A 21260-nucleotide genomic window follows, 5' to 3' on the forward strand; every position below is an offset into this window, starting at 1 on the left:
ACACACAGCACCACTGGCCATCTCTGAAAGTAGAATGAATTTTCCACCTTTAGACACACCGTATTTCTATACTGAAAGAAAAAAACAAACAAACATTCCCTTTATGAAAGTACAAAATCTCTTTTCTTAACCAAAAATCAACATCCTTTCCATTTCCCTATGACCCCACTTCCTAACCATTTCAAAAACAGAATCCAACTTAATGATACCAAGGTAAGTAGGAGGTACTTACAGTTGAAGATGCCAGGAGGTGGATGTTCAGTCACCAGGAGACAATTTTCTTCATCACTATTGTCCCCACAGTCGTTCTGTTGGTTACAGACCAGTGAACCAAGATACAAGCATTTACCGCTGGTGCAGGTGAATTTGCACTCTGAAAAAGTATAATATAGAGCATAAAGTAGTCAATGCAAGCTTGATGCTCTTCAATTTTTTTTTCCTTCCCCATTTGTGTGCCATTGATAGTTTGGGAAATCAGTCTTTCTGTAGACACCAAAAAACTGAACTCAGAGAGGGCTATCTTGGTAAGGACCTTCATTCTATGAAATACACAAGACGGTGTCCTACCCAGGGGAACTCTGGGGCCTGCAGTACATTACTCACCCCATATCTCTAACCCAAAAATGAGTAACACAGGTGCTCTCTTTCCGCGACCTGCCCAGCAAAAGTCATAGATATGGGGTTCTTATTTTGCATGAAAACATCTGTGGCAGTTTTCCAAGCCTCCAAGAATGTAGGGAGTCTTAGAAGCAGCAGCTGGGGGTCCAGCAGAACTCGAGAGCTCAAGCTTAACAAAAGGAGGCTCATATATTTTATTTCCAATTTGTCACTGGATGTTGTGAAGCTCTGGGCAAAATATTTAACCTCTCTGGTATTCATTCATCTTATGCCTAAGAAAAACCAATTTTAATAGCAGGCAGGGGTAGCACTGACTTTATAATATAAAACATAGGAAAATAATATGTGCTTTCTGCTACCTGAGAAGCATCCATGCCAAGGGCCATGTGAGTAACTTAAAGAATATGATGAAGCCCAGCCCAAATCTCTGTAGGAACACTGAACATGGAATCCCTGAAATCTCTGCAAATCAATATATGAAAATGGAATTTACTTTTGTAAGACGTTGAAATAAATTTGCAAACTTAAACATTACTATCAACGTAAGCATTGAAGGATAAAGGAAATTACACAATTATATACACATGGGCACATAAACATCTATGTCTATCCTACATTGAATATCACTTTGCATTCTGACTGTGAGCTTTCTCCTAGGTGCACCCACAAAAGCTGGCAGAACTCACACTGGATGTACAAATCTGTGGGTAGAAAACCAAATCTCAAGAAAAGCATTCCAGACCCCTGCTGATGCTGCCTATCACAGCCTCCTCATTTCTCCTCTATTTTGTCTGTCTCGAATATGGGTGGCAGGCCTGCATCAAATCCAAGGTCCTTTCAATTCTAAAATTCCATTATTCAAATAGAAGATTGGGCATCAGCACACCAAGGCCTCCTCCAGCTATCCTACCAACAAACGGGGTTGCAAAGAGAATAACCCTTTTACCTGTTGCAAGGAGACAAAGAACTTAAACCCTCAAAGTATTTCTGTGACCCAGTATGAAAGGGATATTACAGTTCTCCATTTGTTCACATTTTCCTGAAAGAGTCTAGAAGATACCAGCCCACCCCCTGACCTAGTTTAGAATAGCATGTGAACATAGCCCAAATGCACATCTACAAGTTCATCACTGGCCACAGTGTCCAGGTTAAAAAATCTGTGTGCTAAATGTGATCCAGGCCATGTGGTAGGAACACTGCTGATGCCAAATGCTCTTCCCATAAGGTAGAAATATTAAAATACAGCTGTTTGAAATCATATTTATGAAGTGACTTTTTTTAACTTAATGGAAAAAAGGGATGTCAAGAAAAGAATTTATCTTTCTTTCGAAAAGAAATACTAGATTTCAGATTAATACCAAACATGAAAAGGACATTAGCCAAAAATAGGCTGATGCTGCTGAAATGGTAATTGGAATAAAGGGAATATTAACCTAAACTGAACTAAACTCCAACTAAAAGATTAGCCATTGCTGTGGTTTGAAAGGATCTCAGGTTAGACTACCACATTCCCGTTTGTGTGGAACTTTAAACCAGCAAGAACACGAAACCACCCCCACACTTGACTCATTTCAACTTGTTCAAGGGAGACCCAGTCCAGAGAACAAAATGTTTTCAAGGAAATGAATTATGTGATTCATTCATTTTTATAATCAATATTTTAGCCCCTTCTCTGTTATGTGCCAGGTATTAAGACATGGAAACACAGAGATGAAAGAGCATCCCTCTTCAAAGGGCTTACAACATGAATTTTTTTTTAATAATGTGAGAAGTGACCAATATATTTTCTCTTTCCAAAGACATACTTTCCTTCTTTATATCCTTCACATCTAGAGTGCTGCCTAGCAAGTTTGGCACTCAATGAATCACGTATTTGTTGAATAAATGAATGATCTAATCTAAGCCTCATAAGAACTCTGTGAAATAATTAGGGTAGGTATTACTCCCATTTCAGAGATGAGGAAATTAAGACTCAGAGATTAAGTGACTTGCCCATAATTAAACTCCTAATAAATTGCAAAATCCAGATGTGTGTCCAAATCTACCAGCTCTGGCCTCAGGCTCTCTCCAGAGCTGCCTCTCATTTTCCAAGTCTGTTTCATGAATGTGTAAGGTTCATTTGTAATGAGGATGCCCACATATGTAACAAGGTTCTCAAAACAGTTTATTTTTTTAAGTAGGCTTAACATTACTCAGGATGCATTAACAAGGCTTTTGCTACTGATTTGCTTAGAAAACTCCTACTTCTTAGATAATTGCAAACATCAATATCAACCCATAGAATCTCAAATTCAAAAAATCTCAATCTTCTCAATGGTAAGTCATTAGCTAAATATCAAACTAAAGGTCCTTCTAATACATGGCCACTTGAATCAAAACAACTAGATTGAAGTTTTGAATCCATTGACCTCTGGATGTGATATAGAAAATACTAGAAAATTGCTGTAATGCTATTAAGTGTTAAATATTAATGCTAAAGCTGGAATGAAACTGCAGAGTAAAACATCTGTCTAAGGTAACATAACTGGTACCAGACAGAGGCAGGCTTTCTTTTTTTTTTTAATTTAAATTCAACTTAATTAACATATAGTGTATTATTAGTTTCAGAGATAGAATTTAGTGATTCATCAGTTGCATATAACACCCAGTGCTCATTCCAGCGAGAGGCAAGCTTTCAACTGGATCCTGACTTACAAGGCCATCTCCACCATACTTTGCTATCCAAAAGCCCAGTATGTTCAGACATTAGTGAGTAGTCCTCTAATAACCAAGTTATTGTGATATTTGAAACAAACTAAGAACCCTAGATGAGAGGCTCTAACCTTAGCTGTGTACTGGAATCACCTGGGCATCTTTCAACATTTCTGATGCCTGAGTCCCAGCCTACCAACTGCTCTCAATGGTCCAAGGTGCAACCAGGGCAGTGGTTATACTAGAGATCCTTAGAATGACTCTGATGGGCAGCGAGGATGAGGAACCACTGCCTAGTGAGAATTAGATAACTTACTTATATTAAGCCCTTTTTAGCTAAAAGTATTTTATTAGAATGTTTAGTTGGTATTTGCTAACTTACTAAAAACTTCTTTCTTAAAATAGGCAGATATTTTGATGATTCCTGGACATTCAGACCCAGTTGTTAACAACTCTCTACTGCCAATAGGGTATTTCAGAAGCTTTGGGACCACAGGTGTGACCCCCAAACTACATTTTGACCCACTAAAGGCAGAAAACATCCTCAGTGAAATAAAACTCAAGTGAGAGAAAGAAGATAGAAGAATAAAAAAATGTTTTCTTACTATATTTCATCCACTCTTTGTGGAACTTGTTGAGTATTTCTGCCAAGCCTGAAGTTAAAAAATCAAAGATTGTTTAAACATTGGAAATATTTTGGCTACAAATGCATGGTGACTTCAGACGTGTAATACTGGAATGGACTACAGAAGGAACAACTTGGGAACTTAATTTTTCCTTCAGGAGCTACAGACATAATCTAAAAATCTGTAATACTTAAAAAATTCCTCTTCCTTAAAGTTGGGACTTTTTAAATGAAGAAAATGGTTGGGGTGCCTGGGTGGCTCAGTTGTTAAGCGTTTGCCTTCGGCTCAGGTCATGATTCCAGGGTCCTGGGATCGAGCCCCACATCGGGCTCCTTGCTCGGCGGGAAGCCTGCTTCTCCCTCTCCCATTCCCCCTGCTTGTGTTCCCTCTCTCGGTGTGTGTGTGTGTGTGTGTCTCTCTCTGTCAAATGAATAAATAAAATCTTTTAAAAAAATAAAAAATAAAAAATAAATGAAGAAAATGGCATTCCTTTCTGCCATAACTCTCCGTTTCTTACAAAAAAATTTCCAGAATCAGCCAACAGACTTTGGAATCACTTTATATACTCTTAACAATACAGAATTTCCTCCAAATTTAGGGTCTTCTTTAGTTTTCCTACATTCCTACATAAAGCTTTCTGATGATTTTATGACTTTGAATTGTCATAGCTTCATAAAATACTAATGCTAAGAGGGCCCTAGAGACACAGTGGTCAAACCTCTCATGTCACAGATGAGGAAATAGTCCAGAGAGAATGCCTGACTTACCCAAAGTCAAAAAATGAATTCCCTGTAATGGAACATCAAGCCCAATATTTCTATTAAATTGAGGGGAAAACTTTTTTGCCTTAAATATCATTCTAGTTATGTACAAACTATTACTAACCAATTGGAGTATACCATGTGAGAGAGGAAAAAGGAAAAGAATGATTCTGTGAATCCCAAACATACATACAAAAAACAAAAAAACAACCTATTTTAAAAAAAAACCTGGGGGGCACCTGGCTGGCTCAGTTGGTACAGCATACAACTCTTGATCTCGGGGTCATGAGTTTGAGCCACACATTGGTCAATATAGTCTACTTCCAAAATAAATTTTTTAAGGACAGGTAGCTTAACAATGTTATATTTTACACCTAAACTTGGACAGGATTCAAAGATAAATGCTCAATCTTGAACTCCAGGAGAACAAACTTGCATCTGAGAGACAAAAGTTAATCCACTTGGTAGAGTCAACATTCTATTAGTTAAAAGACAACAAAAAGTACTTGAAAGTTGCTAAGACAGTAGGTCTTAAATGTTCTCACCACAAAAAAAGGAAGTAATTAGGTGACCTGACCCAGGTGGTAGCTAATATGATAGCAGTCATCATTTTGCAATACCTAAGTATATCAAATCAACATGTTCACTTAAACTTATATGTCATTATACCTCAAAACTGGGGGGAAAGGGCAACAAAAAGTTGTTTTCATTTTTTCCTATACTCTTTTTTAAAGCCTTAGTTTTCACAGATATAATCTCAGTCACAAAATAAGGACCTATATACAGTATTACATCACAGCTGTAAAATCAGCCTTTTTTGTGAATTGGCAAAGTAGTATATGATATCTATTTCTGTTAAAATTCATATAGCAACATCGACTCATTCAGTTCACACTTCTATCACTCACAAACCTGAAAACTGAGAGTGATTCTGGCTCCAACATTTCTGACATTAAAATCTAGAATTTGCTCTCAGTAATGGGGGCCTTCTCAATGTACCTACATTGTGAATAACAGAGATTAAACTTAGTTGTTACCAACCTATAGGTGAAGAATTAATAGGTTTCTAAAATTAGTATAAATAATTTTAACCACAACCAACATAATTTTACATCTCCAAGCATAGAGATGACAGCAATATTTTTATTGACTTATACACACATCACCTACTCCCCAGCAAGGTACAAAATGACCTACCATAAAAGTAAAGTTCAATAAAAATGAAAAACAGTGAGTAGAAGACAAAAAACATGAACCAAAAAATGCAAGGGAAATGAGAAAAACTTTGTAACTTAAGAGAGCTCTAGTAAGTGGTCATTAAACTGAACTCCAAGGAAACGAGCTGCCCCAGAGACATGGTGGCAAGCCCTTGCTAGCCAAGACTGGTAGGCATTTCAATTAATCAGAAACAGACTTTTCCTGCTTCTCAGACTTAAAAGGGTCTGTCACCGTTTTTATCAAGGGGTGCTATACAACAGTATGGAAGCTATCTTAGATAACCAATTTTGTCAAAAAAGGGAAAAGGGCTCCCCATATAGTTATTTCCTTTATCAACTTTCAGTGAAGTTAGAATACTGGAGTAGTTTTTATAAAGTGAGCCAGAATGACAGCACCAGAAAGTAGTGATTTTGCAAATTGAAGATAAGGCTTTGAGAATCTTCAGAAATGAAAAGCTAATCCTTAGGGCTATTCTCAAATGTCAGCTTTTGACAGCATGTGAATGGCATAAGAATGATAATATGCATATTCTCCTACAAAATTTTTTAATGCGAAGAATACATTTTGAGTAACCTGTAAGAGACTTAGAATCTCACATATTAGCAACACTGATCTCTTTGGAAGTCTGAGGGAAGAGATCTCCAGAAGTTGCGTGTGCCTCGCCTAATATCACACAGTGATCTACACAGCATGCCAAAAGTCAAATGTAAAGACACTGTATCACTAATGATGCTCTCCCCTCCCTCAAAGACAGAGCTGACTCTCCTGGTTATAAATTTGGAACAAAGGGGAATTTAATTAGAAGGTTTATATTCTGTGTAATGAATTAAGTTACCCACAAGCATTTAATAAAAGTCATATCTTAAGTGGTGCTAACTGAAACTATAGTTGTCCTTCAAAAAGATGAATATGACATGATAAAAAGGATATTTGCCCATATAATAAGATTAACATAGAAGAGCCTCCCATCAAAGATAGTAATAAAAATTTTTTAAACTCAATCCATTTTATGATATGGCTTATCACTCCCACTATGGTGCTGAAAAGATGATTTTAATGTGTCTGAAATTATCTGAGAACCATAAGTGAAAAATGTGCTCTTAAAAGTCCAAGGTATTTTCAGGCTTTAGACTTCTGGTTCTACAATTTTCGAGCAACTTTAAACATTGCCCAACTTTCATCAAAACACCATAAGGCATTTTAAAAGTCAGTAAAAGTCTTTAGGACTTGAATTGGCAAACAGCACTATTTCTTTTTTGTGTTTAAAACCAATTAATGAATGAATTTATTTCTGTGTTTTTTTTTTATATAAAATGGGAGGAGGTATTCTTACTAATTTCTTAGCATAGTACTAAAACCAAGCGGGTAAAAACTACCTTAAAACACTATGAGGAACAAAGTGTTTATCAATATATGCAATGCACATGGGAAAATAGTTTGAAAGTTCAAAATACAAACAGTGTCTACCTCTGGGTGCTGCAGTCACTAAGTAATTTATAAGTTCCTTGACAATTTTAAGTATGACTTTATAACCAAGAAAAGTATAAATCCTTTTTTGGGGGGGGGAATCTCTGTGAAAATCTCGGTGAAAACCAAATGTTTGTAGAATTCTAAATCTATCACAATCCTAACTTAAACTTTAATAAAGTACCTAATTCCCCATGGCATCATCCAAAGAGAAATCCAGACAGACAGCTCCAACCTCATAAGGATAAACACTGTTTCAGTTACATTTCATTTCATGAAGTACATTATTGACCACCTATCATGGGTGGAGCGGTAGTAGCAGAAGGGATACAGTAGGCAGTGTCAGCCCAAGTAACTGCCTGAGCGGGAGTAACTGCCTGAGGGGACTAACTGCCTGAGGGGAGTGGCAAGTGAAAGAGGTCTGCCATGAGGTCAAGTCAGGCCTGTGGAGGCTTGAGGGCCACTGGACAGAAACCGGCTTTACTATGAGAACTGTGGCATTAAAGAATATTAAGCACATGGACTGATACACTCTGACATTTAAAAAAATATTTTATTGCAGTACAGTGTGTTTAAGAGTGCCTGTGTGTGAGAAAGAGAGATAAAGAGAGAGAGAGGGACAGAGAGAGACCTCCAGGTCTACGGGTTTATACAAAGAAAGAGAGAAAAAAAAAAAGAATGCTCATATAACCAGCACACTGATCAAGGTACAGAAAAGGCATGGGGTAGGGGTGTGGTTCCTGGGGTGTTCAACTTTCATTTTAACAGAATGTCACTGTACATAAAAATAAAGCAGGGGAGGTAGGGAGCAGGTATCCAGTCATGAAGAACCTTATATGCCTTGCTGAGGACTGTTAATGGCTCTCAATCTATAGGTTTTAAATAAATGTATTTGAGTGTAATGGTAACTGGACATTTAATATATACTCACCAGGACTAACGTCGGATAATGGTTTTCTTATTACTTTGCTCCACTGAGTGAGCAGCATAAACCACAAAACTCAACAAGAGTTTTTAAGTTTGTCCACTAACAAATGTTTCCATATGCATTTGAGGTATACAGCCTATGAGGACCACACCCAACTCGCAGGACTAACATAAATGGATGCACAAGTGTTTTACAGCACAAAGTTAGGCCCCAAAAAGGAGACCCACAGGGGCAAAAGGGAGGCATTTATCCTTCGGTATCACAACTTCTGGGCCTCAGGCTCTTTCTCTCTAAGCCATTCATTGCTTCATTCATTCATTCAAGAGTTTGGGACAAGGAACATGGCCATAGGCACCAAGGATAGACATAAATAGTCCACTGTCCTGAAACTCAGAAAACTGGCTTCTCTTCTAGTTCTTAAATACTGTTTCTCTTCAGGCAAGAATCTTAACCTCTAGATTCCTTGCTGGTAAATGAGGTATCTGGATTAAACCAGTAGTTTTGAATCTTTACTCTAAATAACCAAGGTGTTCCCTGTGAGGCCCCAGGATCATCTGCAGGAGATGGGGGTGGGGATGGGGTCAGTAAAGGCATCCTGGCAGTTCCACTAGCATCTGCATATGGATTAGGCTTTCCTCTGAGATTTCACTGGAAAAAGGCATCCCCAGCTAAAAATTCTGAAAGCCACCGAATGTCTTACATTCTAAAAGTCCTTTCAGTTCTTAAAATCCATGATTTAAGAAAGAAATTTTAATGAATGAAATCCCACTTTAGCCCTTTGGTACTTCTGTTGCCTGATCTTGATTATCCAAATGACAAGTGATCTTTAAAATTTCTGAATTCTGGATATTTTATACATACTGATTATCAACACCATCTCTATGGGATCCTTCACATTAGGTATACGAACATGCTATAACTTGCCCCATCTTTAAAATAAAAATGTTTTGGCCCCATTCTCTGCTTCCCTCCTCCCATAGCTTACTGCCTCCAATCTGCAATTCTCCCCCCAAACAAACTCCAGTCAGGCTTTGGCTGCCATCATTGCACCAAAAATGCTTTTCCAAGTCCCCAGTGACCTCCATGTTGTTTGCTCCAATGTGGTCACCTCAGGCCTCATCTTAGCAGACTGCTTTGACAGAGCTGATCAGTCCTACCACCTGGAACCAACTGCTTCATACATACAAGGACATGTCCTCCTACCTTAATGACCATTGCTTTCTCCAAACCTCCTCATTGGAGGGCACTTTTCGGTACCCAGGCTCACCCTCAGCCCATTCCCTTGAGATCTCAGGCAGTCCGGTGTCTCCATGCTACTAACTCCCACAATTATACTAGACCTTCCCACCTCTCCCTAGGCTCTCAATTCCTCCAATTACCTGCTCAACATCTCCATGTGGAATGTAACAAACATCTGAACTTACCAGGACCAAAACCAGATACCTCCTTTTCCCATGCAAACTGGCTCCACTAACAGCCTTCTATATCTTGAAATTTCATCCTTCCAGTTGCTCAGGCAAAAACACTGGAGTCATCTTTGGCTCTTTTCCCCAATCAATTAAAAAATTCTATTAGCTTCACCTTCAAAATACATCTGGAAACTGGCCCCTTCTCACCATCTCACTCCAGTCACCCTAGTCTAAGGTGCCATCATCTCTCAACCAGATTACTTCAATAGTCTCCTGACTCGTAACCTATCATATTCTAGTCCCAAGAGAGCAGCCAGACTGTTCCTGCTGAAATGGAAGCCAGATCAGGTCTCTCCTCTGCTCAAAACTCTCAAATACTGGGCGCCGGGGTGGCTCAGTCGATTAAGCATCTGCCTTCGGCTCAGGTCATGATCCCAGAGTCCTGGGATCCAGTCCCACATCAGGCTCCTTGCTCAGCAGGGAGACTGCTTCTCCCTCTCCCTCTACTGCTCCCCCTGCTTGTGCTCACTCTCTCTCTGACAAATAAATAAAATCTTTTAAAAAAATAAAATAAAATAAAATTGGAATCCTTTCTCCATTACACTCCCCCCAATACTCCTGGCCTTTGCCATCCTCCTTACCTATTTTCTGTTTCTCCACAACTCATTTCCAACTAATATTGTATTTAAATATATGCATAATCTTTTTTCCCCCGCTAGAATATAAACTACATGAAGGCAGGTAGGGATTTCTGTCTGCCTGGTTTTACTGAGGAATTCTCAGGGTCTGGAACAGGGTCTGGAACACAGCCTGGAACAGGGCCTGGTATACCATAAGTATTCAATAAATATTTGTGAAATAAATCAATGAACAGAAATAAAATTTCATCCAGAGGTTCTTTTTTTTGTAAAGATTTTATTTATTTATTTGTCAGAGAGAGAGAGAACTAGCAGGGGAAGGGGCAGAGGGTGAAGCAGGCTTCCCACTGAGCAAGGAGCCTGATTGCGGGGCTCGATCCCAGGACCATGGGATCATGACCTGAGCCAAAGGCAGATGCTTAACTGACTGAGCCACCCAGGCGTCCCGTGTCCAGAGGTTCTTATAGGAAACACAATTAACTACTGGTATCACTTTGAGTGACGGAAGTTTTCTCTAACTGAGCAAAAATCCTCACTAGGGATATATATACAGAAAATGACGTAGAAAAGAGACAAAAAGGAGATAAAATTCAAATATATTACTAACAAATTATGTAAGATTTTTTTAAGGCAAAGAATTAGTTAAAATTATTAGCCAGAGTAGTTTTTAATGACCTGTGGTCCTCATTTATGGAATTATCCTCTCTCCAGTGTTCAATGTCATAAATATTTAGGCTTTTTCCATCTGTCCCTTCCCAGTCATCTGGCCTAATTCCTAAATTGCAATATTCTCTCTCAGTGCAGTCTTGTGTGTTTTGGAGAGAAAGCCCATTGTCTGGCTAAAGCATTGGACTGTTTGTTCAGGAAACAGACAGCTCCTTCCAGCACCCTCAGAACTAGGTGTGGACACTGAGTTCCCCACCTGTTTTATTTTTTAATATTTACATTCAAGTTCACAGGAGTCAGGGAGTAAAGCAGGTATTTATCAAATCATGGTACTGCTGATCCAGTCTTGTCCTCAAGTTGATCACAGCTAGGTATTTTCTATTTGGGTACAAACTGCCTCACTTTCTTGTCTTCAGCCTGACAAAGCTGTCTGCCTGGGATCCTCCAACTGTTACATATCCTTGAAGAAATTTCCCTTCCCTGGAAACTTACACCTTCTGAGGCCTCCACAAATCCAATCTTGCTAACCTAAGAGTACAACAGGGAAATAGCTGTATAAACTCTTGTGTTCCCTTCTTCCTTTAGCCAACCCACACTGGAATTCTGAGATGTTACCTTTATCCTTTTTTAATGATTAGTAGGATGCTCTACTGAAAGGAGAATGTCCCTTGCCCCAATCAAAGAAGGTTTGCTATATTTTGTTTTGTCTTATTTCTCCTATTAGTTCCTTGAAAGCCCTTCTTTGGCCCCTCAAATAAACTTCCCACTTCAGGCCTTATTCAGCCCTGCTGTCCTCCAGGATAAGCTGATGACCTCCTATCCATGATGGTGCTGTATCTGGCCAAGTCTCAAAGCTCCTTCACAACACACACACATGGCCCTAGAGATGCTCAGGGTTGGTAGACAGAGCTATCCCTTCACGTCCAGAGGAAGATCTTCAGATACTTAAAATAAGAGCCTTTGGTTTCCACAACTAATCAAATTCAAAGCAGGGATCAGTGTGGGTGAAAAGCCATTGCCATGTCCTCCCTCAAATGCCATACTTTAGAGGGAGAAAAACTAGTGGGGAAATCCTCTTGGCTCTCAGCAGGAAGCTCCCACTGATCCAGGACCAATCCTGCCTTGGACAGGAGAGATGCAGAAACTTGCAGCCCTGTACTCTACCTTCCATCCACGGTTACTGCTTTATTGGAGAAAATGACCGGAATTGTAATGCCACCAGCTTTTGCTTTTCTTTTTCAATATTCCTTTGGCTATTCAGGGTCTTTTCTGGTTCCATACAAATTTTAGGATTATTTGTTCCATTTCTTGGAAAAAAGTGGATGGTATTTTGATGGGGATTGCATTGAATGTGTAGATTGCTCTAGGTAGCACTGACATCTTCACAATATTTGTTCTTCCAATCCATAAGCATGGAACGTTTTTCCATTTCTTTGTGTCTTCCTCAATTTCTTTCATGAGTATTTTATAGTTTTCTGAGTACAGATTCTTTGCCTCTTTGGTTAGATTTATTCCTAGGTATCTTATGGTTCTGGGTGCAGTTGAAAATGGGATCGACTCAGAGAGCCCAGAAATGGACCCTCAACTCTATGGTCAACTAATCTTTGACAAGGCAGGAAAGAATGTCCAATGGGAAAAAGACAGTCTCTTCAACAAATGGTGTTAGGAAAATTGGACAGCCACATGCAAGAATGAAACTGGACCATTTCCTTACACCACACACAAAAATAGACTCCAAATGGTTGAAAGACCTAAATGTGAGACAGGAGTCCATCAAAATCCTAAAGGAGAACACAGGCAGCAACCTCTTCGACCTCAGCCGCAGCAACTTCTTCCTAGAAACATCACCCAAGGCAAGGGAAGCAAGGGCAAAAATGAACTATTGGGACTTCAACAAGATAAAAAGCTTTTGCACAGCAAAAGAAACTGTCAACAAAACCAAAAGACAACCGACAGAATGGGAGAAAATATTTGCAAATGACATATCAGATAAAGGGCTAGTATCCAAAATCTATAAAGAACTTATCAAACTCAACACCCAAAGAACAAATGATCCAATGAAGAAATGGGCAGAAGACATGAACAGACATTTTTCCAAAGAAGACATCCAAATGGCCAACAGACACATGAAAAAGTGCTCAACAGCGCTCGGCATCAGGGAAATCCAAATCAAAACCTCAGTGAGTGAGATACCACTTCACACCAGTCAGAAAGGCTAAAATTAACAAGTCAGGAAACGACAGATGTTGGCAGGGATGCGGAGAAAGCGGAACCCTCCTACACTGTTGGCAGGAATGCAAGCTGGTGCAGCCACTCTGGAAAACAGTATGGAGGTTCCTCAAAAAGTTGAAAACAGAGCTACCACACGACCCAGCAATTGCACTACTGGGTATTTACCCCAAAGATACAAATGTAGGGATCCAAAGGGCTACGTGCACTCCGATGTTTATAGCAGCAATGTCCACAATAGCCAAACTGTGGAAAGAGCCAAGATGTCCATCGACAGATGAATGGATAAAGAAGATGTGGTATATATATACAATGGAATATTATGCAGCCATTAAAAGGAATGAAATCTTGCCATTTGTAACGACATGGCTGGAACTGGAGGGTGTTATGCTGAGTGAAATAAGTCAATCAAAGAAAGATGTATCATATGACCTCACTGATATGAGGAATTCCTAATCTCAGGAAACTGAGGGTTGCTGGAGTGGTGGGGGGTGGGAGGGATGGGGTGGCTGGGTGATAGACATTGGGGAGGGTATGTGCTATGGTGAGTGCTGTGAATTGTGTAAGACTGTTGAATCACAGACCTGTACCTCTGAAACAAATAATACATTATATGTTAAAAAAAAAAAAAAGAAGATAACAGGAAGGGAAAAATGAAGGGGGTGGAAATCGGAGGGGGAGACGAACCATGAGAGACTATGGACTCTGAGAAACAAACTGAGGGTTCTAGAGGGGAGGGGGGTAGGGGGATGGGTTAGCCTGGTGATGGGTATTAAAGAGGGCACATACCAAATGGAGCACTGGGTGTTATACACAAACAATGAATCATGGAACACTACATCAAAAACTACTGAAGTAATGTATGGTGATTAACATAACATAATAAAATAAAAATTAAAAAAGAAAAAAAGAAAAAGAATACAGTTGGCTTTAAAAAAAAGAAAAGAAAAGAAAAGAAAATGACCTACTTCTGACAACTGAGACAGGGTGAAAATCCCAAGTTCCACAAAGACAAGACATATTTTGTCCTGAATATGCTCATTTCAGGCCTTCGATAAAGAATTTCTCTATAGTACCATGGGCAAATTAAGGACTCCTGAATTCTTTTGCTTATCTACCCAATAACCAAAAAGAGACTATTTCTGGTAGACTTAAGAAACTTCAAAACAATTTGATTAATAACCTGGACCAGGATCTTAAAATCCATCTTCTTCAATGGAACACTGGTTGATAAAATTCTTACCTCCTGCAATTAACAACTAATCTGTCATTCTGCTCAATTTTTCCCTGAAGGCATGCCCAGTTGGGAGTTTGTTCCACTTGTGTGGTATGACCTGATGAGCCAGCACCCAGGAGCTCTGGACACCCTGTTGCTCTTGGTCATCTGTCCTTAAAATCTCCTCCCAAGATCCCTCTGCTCTAACCTTCATGGAATCGTGTCTCGCTTCATAGACTACAATCCCTTTCAACCTTTGTCTGGCTACCCTTCTGCACCACCTTCAAACAAAATGGGCCTCAAACACAATCAATGACCTACTCCAAGGACTTGTTCACCATTGCTGCAGTTGAGACCAGATCACCTGGACTGATAACCACAGTACTATCAATGATTCCATAAGTACAGAAGCACACGATAAGAACAATTCATCCAGCTCTCAAGGCCATCCACATCAGTATGGAAAACTCATGTTTCTTGTCATTTCAGCTCCAACATTCCTGCCGAAGCTAACCCCATTCTATCTTGTTCTGTCCTTAATGGAGACAGAAGAAAATGGTCTCACTTAAATAACCAATCATACCCTCCAATATAGTTCTGAGGTTACCCTTTTTTTTTTTTGGTCAAGATTTTATTTATTTGTTTACTTATTTATTTGAGAGAGAGAGAGAGAGAGAAAGCATGCACTGGGGGAGGGGCAGAAGGAGAGAACCTCAAGCAGACCCCATGCTGAGCATGGAGCCCAACACAGGGCTCAAACTCATGACCCCAAAATCACAACCTGAGCTAAAATCAAGAGTCAGTCAGGTGCCTCCTGAGGTTACTCTTTAGTTTTCTCATTTCCAAACTCCAATTCCTCATATTTGTCCACATTACTAGAAGGAGTTAATACACTAAATGGACATGAAGTGGAGTTTTAATGCCATTTCACAGCCAATATAGGAGGTTTCCTCAATACTATTTTTGTACACAAATTTATAAAACAGTAATAATAATGGACAAAACTAAAAGACAAATGTGGCATAGAACCTGAGTCCTCAAACATACACCAAAAACAAATTCATAAAAAAATACAAAATAAAGTAATTTTTCTGTATATTCAAGTAAAATAAAGCACTCTATTTAAAATGTAACCCTCCTGAGCCATGTCCAAGACTGCCTATCTATGTTGCTTGCTTTTCATCTTCTACAGCACTTAACACCTTTTAATAAGTCCTACAATTAACTTTTGTATTGTTTACACCCTCTGATCACTAGAATTTAAGTTTGCCTGAATGTAGGAAATTTTTAAGGTAATATTTAATATTATTTCCCTGAGGCCTACAAAAATATCTGGCATGAAACAGGTTCTCAAAAAAAATTGCTGAATGAAGGAAAGTTTATTCTATCAAGTAAATAGTTATTTCTAAATCATAAATAACATGTGTCTCTTCTACTTTAAATTCTTCAATAAATTGGCAAAGAAGTCAAACTCTCTCTCTTCACAGATGACATGATACTTTATGTGGAAAACCCAAAAGACTCCACCCCCAAATTACTAGAACTCATATGCAATTCAGCAACATGACAGGATACAAAATCAATGCACAGAAATCAATTGCATTTCTATACACTAACAATGTGACTGAAGAAAGAAAAATTAAGGAATTGATTCCATTTACAATAGCACCAAAAACCGTAAGATACCTAGGAATAAACCTAACCAAAGAGGTAAAGGATCTATACTCTAGAAACTACAGAACACTTATGAAAGAAATTGAAGAAGACACAAAGAGATGGAAAAACATTCCATGCTCTTGGATTAGAAGAATAAACATCGTTAAAATGTCTATGCTGTCCAGAGCAATCTACACTTTCAATGCAATCCCTATCAAAATACTATCGAGATTTTTCACAGAGCTGGAACAAACACTCCTAAAATTTATATGGAACCAGAAAAGACCCCGAATTGCCAGGGGACTGTGGAAAAAGAAAACCAAGGCTGGGGGCATCACAATGCCTGACTTCAAGCTATATTACAAAGCTGTGATCCTCAAAACAACATGGTATTGGCACAAAAACAGACAAGTAGATCAATGGAACAGAATAGAAAGCCCTGAAATGGACCCTCAACTCTATGGTCTTTGACAAATCTTTGACAAATCAGGAAGGAATATGCAATGGAAAAAAGACAGTCTCTTCAATAAATGGTGCTGGGAAAATTGGACAGCCACCTGCAGAAGAATGAAGCTGGACCATTTTCTTATACCACACACAAAGATAAACTCAAAATGGATGAAAGACCTCAATGTGAGACAGGAATCCATCAAAATCCTAGAGGAGAACATAGGCAGTAACCTCTTCGACATTGGCAACAGCGACTTCTTGCAAGACATGTCTCTAAAGGCAAGAGAAACAAAAGCAAAAATGAACTTTTGGGACTTCATCAAGATAAAAAGCTTCTGCACAGCAAAGGAAACAGTCAACAAAACTAAGAGGCAACCCATGGAATGGGAGAAGATATTTGCAAGTGGCATTACGGATAAAGGGCTGGTATCCAAGGTCTATAAAGAACTTCTCAAACTCAACACCCAAAAAACAAAGAATCTAGTCAAGAAATGGGCAGAAGACATGAACAGACACTTCTCCAAAGAAGACATACAAATGGCTAACAGACACATGAAAAAATGTTCAACATCACTAGCCATCAGGGAAATACAAATCAAAACCACAATGAAATACCACCTTACACCAGTTAGAATGCCAAAAATTAACAAGACAGGAAACAACAAGTGTTGGTGAGGATGTGGAGAAAGGGGAACCCTATTATACTGTTGATGGGAATGCAAGCTGGTAAGGCTACTTTGGAAAACAGTATGGAGGTTCCTCAAGATGTTAAAAATAGAGCTATCCTACAACCCAGCAATTGCACTACTAGGTATTTACCCCAAAGATACAGACATAGTGAAAAGAAGGGGCACATGTACCCCAATGTTCATAGCAGCAATGTCCACAATAGCCAAACTATTGGAGCCAAGACGCCCTTCAACAGAAGAATGGGTAAAGAAGAGGTGTTTCATATATACAATGGAATATTACTCAGCCATCAGAAAGGATGGATATCCATCATTTGCATCGACATGGATGGAACTGGAGGGGATTATGCTAAGTGAAAAAAGTCAAGCAGAGAAAGTCAATTATCATATGGTTTCACTCATATGTGGAACATAAGGAATAGTGCAGAGGGCCACAGCGGAAGGGAGGGAAAACTGAATGGGAAGAAATCAGAGAGGAAGACAAACCATGGAAGACTCTGAACTCCAGGAAACAAACTGACGGCTACAGAAGGGAGGACGGTGGGGGGATTGGGTAACCGGGTGATGGGTATTAAGGAGGGCTTATGTGGTGATGAGCGCTGGGTGTCATATACAACTAATGAATCGTTGAAACACTACATCAAAAACTAATGATGTATAATATATTGGCTAATGGAACATATTAAAAAACAAACAAACAAGTAAATAAATAAATAAAATTCTTCAATAGATTCCCATAACCTTCAAAATATAGTCCATACTAGTTAGGTGTATAAGACTCTTACTCCTAAAGTGCTCCTGACCACTTTTACAAACCTATTTCCCAGCTCCTCTACATATCACCCTGGAAGCCAGACACACCAAAGCACAAAGATGTTCTCAAGCACACCATGGCTTCCCACCATTGTGCTTTGGTGCACACTATTTCTCTTGCCTAGAATGACTTGCTCTTCCCATCCCTTACCCGACAAATGCTTACTGACCTTTCAGGAGAAAAAAAAAGTGCCATGTCTGTAAAGCCTTCCCCAACCACTCCATTCCCACTACAATAAAATACTGCTGTCTCCTTCTGCGTTCCCATGGCAACCAGCACATCGCTCCAGTACAGTGCTCATCAGGTTGCTGTCATTGTTTGTCTATTTGTCTGTCTCACCCACTGGTGAGACCTCCCCAGCCCACAACACATCACGTCTCTGCATCCCCAGCAGCTGGCAGAGCAGGTGATTAATAATTGCTTGGCCTTAAATTGAATCCAAAGCACATGGGGAGGGGAAGAGAGAAGTACACTCTGGGGTTCGGTTTTGTTTCTTTCAAACTTGCACCTGAAATCTATGCTTTCACCACGGACTATCCACACAGACATACAAGTTAAAGAGAAAGATGTCAAAAAAAAAAAAAAAAAAGTGGCACATACTTCACTCCATTGGTTTCACAATGAATCAAAAGGGCCCATTTGTCTTTGTTAATTTAAGCTATTAAAGCTGTGTAAGTCATACAAACTACTATGCTCACCCCCTCTCCACTACATGTCGAAATGAGGAGGCAATAAACACAAGAGGATAATTTAAGTATGTATGTTTTTCACACAGAGAAAATTATACACAAATTCTACACCAAAATGACAAAATGTCAATGATCACAGGTTACCGATGAGATAAAAGACATGTGAGAAGGAACCCCATGAATAGGACTTTCCACAATTCTTCAGGTGCACACATTGGCAAATAACCCCAATTAATCTTGGTAATGTGATCTCCACTACCCAGAAGTTCAAAGGTGATGCTGGGAAAGGAGTGTGTCTCTGGAGTTTTTAGGAGCAGCCCAGGTTGCTGAGTGAGGCCCATGGTTAATCCCAGCAGTTTCACTGGCTGGGCATAATTCAACCTGCTACTGGGGATTGATAAGCAAATGTCTGTAATATTATTGATGTCCAGAGCCTTTGTTTTATCCCATTAATACTGGGGTAATCATAGTGAGTTACCACTTGTCTGACAATTTGGGGCCTTTAGGGAAGAAAGTTTCTGGTTAGGAAAAAACCCATTTACTACATTTCCCATTGAGCTGTGACTTGAGTTGCTTCTGGAACTGGAAGGGCTGAGCCCATGGGTGCCCACACTCACTCTTTCTTCTGTACTTCTTACAGTTAATCACTGTTTTCTTGTATCTGTAGAATACCTGTACTGGTTTCTCCACAGCCTTGGACAAGTGTCAGCTTCCCTATTCTTCAACTTCCCCCTCAGAGTAACCAAAATTAAAGCAGTCACCTTTCCAACCTTAGTGTCACCAAACATCAGATGCCCTTAACTTTTGCTTTATCCCCACTGTTATTTATTCAATCACGTAGCATTTGGTCAACAACTACGTATGCCAGGTCCTGTATTAGAGGCTTTTTGCACATTACCTTGAAGAAGCTGATGCTCAGAAATCTTCACTGAGCAGATGGTCACCTGAGGAAAAGCCAGAAAACAATTCCTCACATGCTCACTCTCCCCTGCCCTGGGCTCTGGGCCTCCAGGCCCACACCAAGCTATGGGATGTAGGTCAGAGGTAGAGGGGCAGGAAGAGGGGGCTCTTGTGGCAATGGTGACCATGCTGCAGCATCTACAGATTGGAGGAGAGTGGGACAAAACCCAGGCTGGCTTCCTAAATTCCACACAACTTCCCCCACCTATCTACTGCTTCTTCCCAGGACACAAATGATCTGGAAGTAAGTGTCAAGACAAACAAAAGTATCCTCATACGTGGACTCAGAAACACATGCCCACAAACACCACGCCCCCCCCACACACACACATACGCACACACAAATACAGACAAGGGCCTGAAAGGCAACTTGACTTTTCCATCCTGCACAGCTATCCCATTCTACAGAGATTTTTAAAAAGTTAGTCTGTGGTACTAAATGCAGAAAGATAATCTCTGCTCCTACTAAAATACTCAATGATTATTTTGCTCAGTAACCCTGGTATGTTTTCCTCTGTACAATGTGGAGGAAGGCTACTTAGGGGAGCTTCCCCATCCTATCAGCACACTCAGTAGCTGCTCTGATGAGGACATCCTGCCAACTTAAGCATCTGCCAGGCTGCACTGAGTTCCTTGTACATTTGGGACACAGAGGATTGAGGTGCCTTCTAACACCAACAAAAACTAACATCTTCTATGGGGTCCAGAGTATTCTAAAGTAAGTATTCCATAGTCAGCCATTACCCTCTGCAAAGTGCAGGAAGTGATGAGTCACAGCTGAATGGGGACTGCTGTGTTCTATAAGCCATGCAAGGAAGCTCCACACTTGTGTTCCAAAGCCTGAGCAACATTTTACTTAGATGTCTGTAGCAGAATAAACACTGGAGCTCAAATACGCTTTTGTGAAATTTATCTTCAATTAAGACCCATGTTCCTTATTTTTGTGAAGAATTAAGGTGTTAAAAAGACACTCTGTGCTCTGCTAGGCTGTGTCTCAAGAACCTCCCCTCTTTAAAAAAGGTTCTCAATATTGTGGCACTTTTTCCATTATAAATCACAAGTGTGGGAGCCAATTAGCAAGGGACAAACAGTTGCTTCTCCTCTGAAGATGCATGCAGAATGGCATAAATAGTCTGTCCTCATCCAGGGCATCAGACACAGTATTTATGCAGGCATTTCAACCAGACCATTCAGCTGACTTCTGTGTATGTGGGGCCTGTGTGAACATGTGCACAGGAGTGTGTGTCCGGTCTTCTACCAGCTGAGAACAGAGAATGTTAGGGCTGGAAGAAACACTAGAAATTGTGTAATCCAACTCCCTTATTTTAGAGATGAGAAATTTCAGGCCCAAAGAAAGGAGGAGCTATAACCTGGTGGAACTAGAATCAGACCACCTGGGTTCAAATCCTGGTGCAACCATTGATTACCTAGCTGATCTTGGGCAAGTTACTTATCTTCTCTGGGTCAGAGTTCACATGCTACCTCATGGGGATATTTTAAGGATGAAATTATATGATTCATGTGAAGAACTTAAA

General features: G+C 39.7%; 1 protein-coding gene across 1 annotated transcript in view; it reads right to left on the reverse strand.

Annotated features, from left to right (window-relative positions):
- Window positions 1–21260, reverse strand: part of LDLRAD4 (low density lipoprotein receptor class A domain containing 4) — a 447499-nt gene that overhangs the window by 225988 nt on the left and 200251 nt on the right. The window contains 1 exon segment of the mRNA XM_027577445.2: window positions 233–373. The gene's annotated coding sequence lies outside the window, so the exon portion shown is untranslated.

This window comes from Zalophus californianus, chromosome 14 (genome assembly GCF_009762305.2).
Source record: "Zalophus californianus isolate mZalCal1 chromosome 14, mZalCal1.pri.v2, whole genome shotgun sequence".
NCBI classification, from domain to species: Eukaryota; Metazoa; Chordata; class Mammalia; order Carnivora; family Otariidae; genus Zalophus; species Zalophus californianus.